Raw genomic sequence first — 10,956 nt, 5'->3', positions numbered from 1 at the left:
TGTGCAATTGGGGTATTGTTTAAGCAGTCATTTCCTGTGCCTATGTCTTCAAGAATTTTACCTATTTTATGTTTGTCTTAGCTACTTCTTGTTGCTGGGACAAAATATGCAATACCTACAATTTAATAGAGGCAAAGTTTATTTTAGTTCACAGTTTATAGAGGCTTCATTCCATAGTCAGCTGGCTCTGAGGCAGTGCGGCATGGCAGAAGAGAATGAGTTAGTTTGTGGCTAGGCAGGCAGGAAACAGTACCTTCTTTCTTTTTTCCCTTTTTATTGCATTTGGGCTAAAAGTCTGTTGGTTGATTCCACCCACATCCAGGGTGAGATCTCCCTGTTCAGTAAGTGCATTGTCCATACCACTCAGTGGACTAATTCAGTATCACACACCCATGATCCAGTCCCTTCCAAAGCCTCATCTATGAGCCAATGAGGCTTTGAGAAGACATCTAAATATAAGCCACAACAATCTTCCAGCACATTAGGTGTTTCTGTTTTATATCTGTTTATATCAAATTAAGAAGCTCCCGTACATCAAAAGAAACAATCAATAGATTGAGACAACTTTACAAGAGAATAGGAAAAATATCTTTTCCAGCTACTTCTCTGATAGATATCTAATATCTAGAATCCACAAAGCATTAAAAAAAATGAAACCATCCCAAAATAAATGACTCAGTCAAAAAATGGACAACTGAAATGAATAGACACTACTTAGAAAAAGAAGAACAAAAGGGGAATCAATACATGAAGAACTGTTCAAGATCTCTGATTATTAGAGAAATGCAAATTCAAGCAACATAGCGATTCCACCAGAAAGTATGGCTATGATCAAAAACAAATAATTAATAACAAATATTAGTTAGACTGTGAAGAAAAAGACACTCTTCTAAATTGTTGATGAGAATGTAAACTGGTACAGCCACTATGGAAATCATTATGGAGATTCCTCAAAACTAAAACTAGAAATTCCATTTGACCCAGCTATTCACATTCTTCAAGTCTTCCCCAAAGAGTTAAAGGCATCGGACCACAGTGATATATGTATACTCATGCTAATAGCAGCACAACTCATAATAGCTAATTCTTGGAAGTGGCTTATATGTCCATCAATAGATGAGAAATTTTTAAAAGTTGGAATTTACAAATAATGGAAAACTACTGTACCATAAAGAAGGTTCAGTATAAGTCATATGCAGGAAAAGGGAAGCATATTGAGATCAAAATGTTCAGTGAAATAAGTTAGACATGAAGGATTAAATATCACGTAACTGCTTCTATATGAGAAGCCCAAAGTATAAATAATTTTAAAAGAGCAAAATAAAAGATGGGCAGTAAGAAATAGGGTGTTAGAGCTTTTGCAAATGAAGGAGGAAAAGAGAAAGAGGAGAAGGGTTAGGTATGCTAAGTACATGTACCTATCACCTAAAGTGAATGTAAACATTATGTACTGCAAATACATACTAAAAATTAAAACAAAAATATTTTCTGGATGATCAAAGTATAATGCTACATTTACCCATATTATTTAAGATTCCATACTGCTGTTAATCTTTAAGAAATTACCACTTTTCAACTTTGAACCCAATATCAAATATCATCATAATTGTATGAAAAATAGTTGCAGTACTAAAATACTCAATTTTTCAACTTCATTTCTCTGAGGTTAAATCTTTATAGTCTTCAAATGAAACACTAGGTGACAAAAGTTTGAGGGACAAAATAGAAATGAGAACCCAGATCTTTTTAACTGAGGTGTAAAACATGACACTCTTGCATTGAACACATTGGAATCTATTGTCATTATTTAAAATGTATGTTAACATAATGGGTTTAGTATTATTAATGTTGGCATCCTAAAATAAGAGAATGAATCAATGTTTTAAATGTATTAATTTTTTATAAGATAAGTATTGATAAATACATGCCACACTAACAAAATGTCTTCAGGTTCTTAATTGTTTGTAAAAGCATACAATTTCCCTGAAATCAAAAAGTTTAGTAACTGTTATTCCAGAGGACCCTTTCCACTTGTTTACTAGGATAAATATACCAAAGCATTCATAAAAACAACATTTATCATTCAAGTATCCTAGAAATAGTAAGGGTATTTTAAATATTGAATGGGTAAATGTATTGTTAGATTATTTTGTGATATTTATTTTACTATGTGACTACTGACAGAAAAATATTAAGTTAAGTATTGTGACATAGTCATAATACAAATCTAATATTATGAGCTCATCAATGAAAATCTAGCCCCAGGTTAGAGCTTTTTATCCTTGTAAAGGTCTAGTTCTTTCTCTGCCATTATGTTACTAACTTATTCTATCTCCTTATACAAATGAGAATACCTCCTTTCAAACTTTCTATTTCAAATGAATAAAAAGTTAGACTAAAAAGACTTCTTAAGCAACTTTTCTTGCCCTCAGTTACTGTTGTCAAGAATCATACTTCTCTACTGTTGCAAACCTAGATATTAAAGAACTTCACATTCCCCTACTGAGATTTGGGCAAAGGGCTCTTTGCAGCCACTCAATAGCTGAGAACAGCTTCTCATCCTTTTCATTGCACTGTAGGAGAAATAACAATAACAATGTTTAGGGACTTTGAAGAAAAATCTATCTATATAGTATGTAGCTATTTACCAGGCCAATCGATAGCTGGATAATGTTATATCCATTCTTCAAAGTCACTGAAAGTATTATATGTAGACACATACATACAAATATATATTCTTATAGTTGTATGTGTGTCTATTTATCACCATGTTACTGATTAGAAGGATTATTATATATAATTATATGCTTTGGATTTTTGGTGATCATATTATTAAATAATATTTCAGGTGACAATAAAAATATGTCTCCAATTTTTCTACTTTTTGGACAAGCAGAGCAGCTTTTATGTTTTTGATAAATTTCTTATGTATTTTCTTTTCAAAACCACCTTGAACTCAAATATAATATATTAAGTTCCAATCCTGTGACCTGACATTTGTGTTCATATGCCAGAATTCACACAAGGCTAGTAAAACAACCCATGATTGAACTATTAGCCAGAGACTGAGAATGCACACAGGGAGCAGTAACTCCCCTCACCCGTGTTCCCACCCACCAACCTTACATAATACCCTGGGGACCACACCACTAGGCTCCAATGATGTTACTAAAACTGTTACATGACTGAGGATTCTGTGTTTTAATTGTTTTTTAGCAACTTATCTTTTTTTGGTAGATAACTGATCTTCTTGGTATTTATTTATTTTGTTAGTACATATTTGCAGTATATAATGAATGTATTCATCATACAGAGTCGGTACATGCACATATCGCATCTTAATTTTTTGTCTTCCCTTCCCCTTCTCTTCCACCCTTTTCCCTCTATCCCTCCTTTTCCATATCTGTATTACTTTATTTCTTTTATCTTTCAGTTACTAATTATTTGAGCATTTCTCAAAGACTCTCTAAGATATTGCCCTTGCTTTCATACTATATAAATAATGTTTCCTTATTATAAAAATATTACCATAATTTGCCAGTGAAATCTAAATAAGTGAAATCTAAATAAATCATGATGCACATAATATTAAGTATAGAGAAGTTTAAGATCGATGATTCTGGAGCTTGGTTCCTTGAATTCAAACCCTGCCCTGCAGCTCTTTCAATGTATGTTCTGTAGCATATTAACCTTTCTCTGGTTCAGCTTTCTGGGGACTCAACACTGACTTCATTGGATTGATCTAAGAATTAAAATAATTAACACTTTATTAGTAATAGTGACCTTACCAGCCTAAAGATAAATTTCAAAACTAAATGCATCAGTCACAAGAATTAAATTAACCTCAGAATAGCATTTAGCATCCATTTCACTAGCTATATTGAATAGCATAGTTTTTCAACTTTACCCTCATAGTTATATAACATTTGGCAAGTGCTATGCCATTTAATATAATCTTTTACTTCTATTGGCAAGTAACACTATATGTAACAGATATCTAGGATCCCATTGAATCAGAACACAATTTTATCAGAGTCATATTTTTGGCATATGTATATTGTCTTCTTTTTAGTTTTATAAATAAAGCCAAATTTAGCATTTTACATAAATTTGTATAGAAAGACTTTTGTTATTTCTTCAGATATTTTCCAGTGTTAGAATTACTAAAGGGGGTGTTACCTCATGCATTTAAAGAACATTTAAAATATGTTTGTTTTGAGGGGCACTTAGTTCACTGGCTGATTCTGCTGCAAAAAGAACAGCCAGAATACTTACACTGTTGGAGACTATACAACACAGGGAATAACTGATGCTTTTATACACACTATCATGTGACCCTTCTGAAAAGCTTAGGTGTTGTCAATTACCTCCTCATTGCTAATACATGAAATAATATTCCTTAAACTTTTGCTAAGGTTGAATATTTTCAGCAAAAGAAAATCAACAATATATCTAAGAATCAATCATAATAACAGCAACAACAATAAAAATAAACTGTGCCAATTTACTAAGAGAAATGCAATGTTGCATTAAATTTTTCATTTAATTTTTATTGAGGCTTGTCTTTAAATATTTTTTATTATACATTTATAATTATAGTTGAGGAATTTATCTCTCATTCTTGTCCTCTTTTCAATTGGTATATATAAAAAGGAAAATATTTTGCCAATGTACTTACAGAGAACATTAGTTTTCAATTCTTTCATATATATATATATGGGCAAGTGATTCAGTTGTGGAGAATGATACATGCTATTTATAAGTTTCTATTTTAGATAGTTGAACATAGTTTCTAATGGAAAATCATATTATATATATATTTTAGATGTTTTCAGAAATATGTATTTCCTTATATATTTTAAATATATGCATTGTAATATGTCAATTTCATATTTTCCATCTTATTATTCCTTTTTTCAGTTGTTTTAGTCTATAAGAAATTAACTGATATAAAAAACATACTTTTTATGTATTAAAATACACCAAATTTAGTTCATATTACATCACAGTGGTGGTGAAGGGACAGTAGAATAAGTAATTTAAAAGCTGATCACCTCTTTCTTGTTATTCAGATGCCATTTAATATCTCTGAATTTCAAATTCATCATCTGTAAATAAAGTATAGTGGTTTCACATGATGTCACATGATTAATATCAATATTTTAAAAAGCACATATTAAATCCTAAGAACAGTACATTGTATTTAATATTATTACCATTGTAACAACCACAAAACAAAGCCATACTTCTCTTTTATTTCCTAATTGCCACCCCAAGAACCCTATTACTGGGAATTAGACATTCCTTAATGTGTCCTCGCAATTTTAATGGGAGTTCACAACAAAGTGTATCATGTGTGTTAAAGAAGGAGCCTGCCTCTATTCACTTTACTGTCTGTTTTCCTTATTTCCAGTTCTGACACTTATCCATGTAACCTGCTTACAAGACCATTTGAGAAGTTGTGCTGATACTGCCTAACAGTAATGATGCACTGTGCAACTTTTATTGTTATCGCTGAATTTTCTAAATAATGTTGCCCGCAGACAATGGAAGGTTCTGTGGAGAAGTGTAACAAATAACTATCTCTGTTTTTTGTGCTGAAATTAACCACTGTGGCCCTGTGTGAAAAGTCTTACATAAAGTTTCCTCTCCCTTAAAGAGTTCTATTAGATACAAGCCATTGTAGGTATCTCCTTATCAGAATCTCACCAGTATCTTCCCATGAATGTTTCTCTCATCTCTGCACATAGGACTCATGACTAAATAGAAGTAGATAGATAATAGAGTCACAAAAACATAATAATCATCTAGTTTCTTCTGGCTCATTCCACAGAAAAATATGGGAATGAACCAAATAAAAAATTTTACATTATTAACATCATTATTGTCATTGGTATTATTGTATGGATATTATAATTTTTAAGAACATAGGTCAAAAATTGGGAAGAAAACATGATTATTTAATATTTCAAAAGAATGTTGAATCATTAAATATGAGTTAAAATGAGTGAAGCTGGGATAGTTGTAATAATGATACTTGACTTGAAATAAACCACTGTCAACTGAGAGATTATCAACAGAAATGTATTTGGCACACACTCTCTGAAAAGGTGACATTTAAAATCATTTTTGTGATTGTCAAAAGAATATGAGTATAACATTAAAGAGAGGATCATCATTCATAGGAATATTCATCCAATGAAAAAAAAATAAAAGAAAGGCGATTTCTATATTTTTATTGTGATATACCAGAATGTAAATTAAAGATATATATTTTAAATATTAAATGTAGAATGCTATTGTATGTAGACTATGCCAGACAACTACTTTCTTCTTTTCCCTTTGGTTTTATAATTAGTATTTTTGAGTATTGTTTTAATCATGGGATATTTCAATTTTTCAATCAGAACAAAGAAAGACGCAGCATTTGTGTAAAGCTCTTCAAGAACTTTGAAATTTTGAACCTTTCAGGCCACCGTACCACAGTCCCCAGTGCTGAGGAGCACAGCTGCCCCCAGCACAGAGGAGGTGAACCTTCTGGGCCACTGTACCACCAACCCCAGTGAGAAGGAGGTGAGCTGCATGGGTGCCAGTAGCACACATACCTCCCACCCATCCCCATTGAAATGAGAGGACACATAAACAAGTCTCAAGCCCAGACTTCCAGATAATTTCAAGCAACTACAAAGGGAAACAAGATGGAACAATCTGATATTCAACCACCTGGACTCCCTGAACTGGCAACGAAAGAGGATCTGAAAAAAATTAAATCGGAAATAATTTCTCAGATAACAACAGAAACTGTGCCCATAGTGCAAGACACGATTAATAAATCTGGAAAGGACACAGATACAAAAATAGAGGAGCTAAGGAACATGATGGAATCCCAACATAGGAAACAAGTGGAATCCATAAAACAGATGCAAACAGATTTCCAGGAGATTAAAAACTCCATTGAAAGTTTACAATGCAGAATGAGCCAATGTGAGGACAGAATTTCAGATATTGAAGATAATATTCCAATTAGTGACCAAGAAAAGAAAAGTCTCTGTGAAATAATAAGAGACCACAAGAAACCAATCCAGCAGCTCCTAGACAATGCAACGAAGAATAGCACAAGACTGATGGGAGTCAATGAAGAAACAGGAGAGACTGCAGGAGACATAAAAAGAACAGTTCACAGAAGTGACGGCAGAAAACTTCTCAAGCAGGGGAAAAGAACTTGACATACAGATAAGTGAGGCATATAGGACTCCAACAACCTTGATCCAAAAAAATCTACACATAGGCATATAATTGTTAAGATTCCAGAAACTCAACAAAAGAACAAAATTCTACAAGCAATTAGAGAAAAGGAACAAATCACATATGAAGGAAAGCCAATCAGAATCACAGCAGACTTCTCCATGCAAACCCTCCAGGAAAGAAGAGCTTGGAGTGACATATTCCAAGCCCTGAAAGAAAACAGCCTCCAACCCAGACTGATGTACCCAGCAAAACTATGTTTCAAAATTGATAGAGAAATAAGATACTTTCATGACAAAGAGCACCTTAGGAACTTCATGAATACCAAACCAGCACTACAAAAACTTTTAGACAATATCCTAGGAAAAGACAATGGGGATCACAACCACAGGAAGCCCCAAAGAATGAATTCATTGGGCATGACAAGAAATTAAACTCAAAGGGGGAGAATCCAACAAAAAGAAAAAGTCATGATAATGATAGGTCAATACTTATAGATATAACCATCAATGTTAATGGTCTCAATTCACCAATCAAAAGAAATAGACTGGCAGAATGGGTCAAGAAGCAAGATCCAACAATGTGTTGCTGAAAGAAACACACTTAATTCAAAAAGAAACTCATAGACTGCAAGTTAAAGGTTGGAAACAATACTCCATGCAATAGGAACCAAAAAAAAAGCAGGAGTAGCTATCCTCTTTTCAGATGAAATGGATTTCAAAACCAACATGGATTAAGAGAGACAAATAAGGAAACCACATGCTTGTAAATGGAACAATACAAGAGGAAGGGGTGATAATTATAAACATATGTGCATGAAACTCTAGTGCACTCAACTATATAAAACAAATATTAATGGACATGAAAAAGCAAATAAGCACTTATACAATAGTACTGGGGGACCTCAGTCCCCCACTGTCACAAATAGATAGATCAGCTAGACAAAAATAAGGAATGAAATACTAGAATTCAATAAAATTCTTGAATAAATGAACTAACAGATGATTACAGAGTGTTCCATCCCACAAAAATCAGAGAACATATTCTTTTCAGCTGCACATGGGTTTTTCTCCAAAATAGACCACACACTCACTCATAGAAAGCATTTAAGTAAGTGCAAAGGAATTGAAGTTATCCCCTGTATATTATCAGACCATAGTGCTATGAAATTGTTGATCAATAGCAAAAGAAATGGCAAGAATTTCATACACACATGGAAAATGAACAACACACTTCTGAATAACCAATGAATCACAGAGGAAATTGAAGAGGAAATCAGGCAGCTCCTACAATTAAATGGCATTTACAATACAACATATTGGCATCAATGGGACACAATGAAAGCAGTCTTGTGAGGGAAATTCACAGCTGTGAATACTCATAGGAAAACAGAGTGAGCTGAATTACACAACCTGATGCTAAACCCCAAGCTTCTAGAAAAAAGAGGAGCAGGACAAACCATAAGCCCATAGAAGGAAGGAAATCATAAAGATCAGAGCAGAAATCAATTCAATGGAGGCTAAGAGAACAATACAAAAAAGTCAATGAATCCAAGAGTTGGTTCTTTGAAAGAATAAACAAAATTGATAAATTCTTAGCCAACCTTATCAGAAAAAGGAAGAAAAGGTCCAAATCCAGGCAATTAGGAATGAAAAAAATGAAATTACAATGGACCCAGCAGAAATCCAGAGGATCATCATTACCTAATTCAAGAACCTATATGCCAATAAGATGTAAAACACAGAAGAAAAGGAGAGATTCCTAGATACATATGAATTACAAAAGTTGAACAAAGAAGATCTAAAAATTCTAAACGACCCAATATCAATCAATGAAATTGAAAACATAATTAAAAACTTACTAACTAAGAAAAGCCCAGGTCCTGATGGCTTCACTGCTGAATTCTATAAGACATTTAGAGAAGAACTACTGCCACTACTGTTTAAACTCTTTAATGAAATTGAAAGGGAAACAATACTCCTGAATTCATTCCTGGAAGCAAGCATCACCTTGATCCCCAAAGCAGAGAAAAACCCAACCAAAAAAGAGAACAATAGGCCAATCTCACTAATGAATATAGATGCAAAAATCCTTAATACGGTACTGGCAAATAGAATGCAGAAGATCATCACGAAGATCATACACCCTGACCAAATGGGATTCATCCTGGGGATGCAGGGATGTTTCAACATATGCAAATCAATAATTGTAATGCACTGCATCAATAGAGCCAAGGACAAAAAGCGTATGATCATCTCAGTAGATGCCGAAAAAGCATATGACAAAATATAAAATGAATTTATGATGAAAACCCTACAAAAAAGTGGAATAGATGGTCTCTACCTCAATCTGATAAAAGCCTTCTATGAAAATCCAACAGCTAATATCATACTAAATGGTCAAAAACTGAAATCCTTCATAACCTACCTTTCTTTCTTTCTTTCTTTCTTTCTTTCTTATACCAAGGATCAAACTCAGGACCTTGCACTTTCAACACAGTTGCCAGAACCACTGAGGTAAATCCCCAGCCCTGAAATCCTTCATAGTAAAATCAAGAACAAGATAAGGATGTCCACTATCTCCATTCCTGTTCAATACAGTCTTGGAAAATATCAGAAAATGGAAAGACATCCCTTGCTCCTGGGTAGGAAGAATCAACATAGTGAAAATGGCCATACTTCCAAAACTGCTGTATAGATTCAATGCAATTCCAATTGAAATTCCAGAAGCATACTTCATAGACCATGAAAAAACAATCCAAAAATTCATTTGAAACAAGAAGACACCTAGAATATCAATAGCATTACTAGGCAATAGAGACATGGAAGGGGGTATCACAACCCCCAACCTGAAACTATATTACAAAGCTACTGGGATTAAAACAGCATGGAACTGGCAAAGAAACTGAGCCAAGGACCTGTGGAATACATTAGAAGATGAAAAAACAATTCCAGACACACTCAACCACCTCATCTTTGATAAAGGAGCCAAAGACCCCAATGGAGGAAAGATAGCCTCTTTAATAAATGGTGCTGGAAAAACTGGGTTTCAACTTGCCAAAGACTAAAACTAGACCTTTATCTCTCACCATGCACTAAACAAAATTGAAATGGATTAAAGATCTAAATATTAAAACGGAAACTCTGAACCGGTTGGAATGGAGGTTAGGTAGAACTCTTGAAGACATTGGTGTAGGAAAAGATTTTATGAACAAAATCTCAGTTGCCCATGAAGCAGCAAAAACAATCAACAAGTGGGATCTCTTCTTATTAAAAAGCTTCTGCAAACCAAGAGAAACCACCAGCAGTGTGAAGAGACAACCCACAATGTGGGAAAAAATTTTCACCTGCTGTTCCTCAGACAAAGGTCTATTATCTAGAATCTATAAAGAATTTAAAAAAATCAGACTTCCCAAATTTAAAGACCCAATCTGAAAATGGGCATCTGAAATGAACAGATCTTTCTCAGACAAAGATGTCAAAATAGCAAATAAAGATATGAAAAAATGTTCAACATCACTGGTCATTGGAGAGATGCAAATGAAAACAACAATGAGATTCCACCTCACCACAGAAAGAATGGCTGCTATCATGAAATCCACCAATAACAAATGCTGAAGGGGCTCTGGGGAAAGAGGAATGCTGCCTCACTGCTGGTGGTAATGTAGACTGGTGCAACCACTGTGGAAATCAGTATGGAGATACCTCAAAG

This window comes from Heterocephalus glaber, unplaced genomic scaffold (assembly GCF_053883595.1).
Source record: "Heterocephalus glaber isolate CG9 unplaced genomic scaffold, H.glaber_assembly_v1.0 deba00001577, whole genome shotgun sequence".
In the NCBI taxonomy this organism is placed as follows: domain Eukaryota; kingdom Metazoa; phylum Chordata; class Mammalia; order Rodentia; family Bathyergidae; genus Heterocephalus; species Heterocephalus glaber.
Note: the sequence above shows the minus strand (reverse complement) of the source record.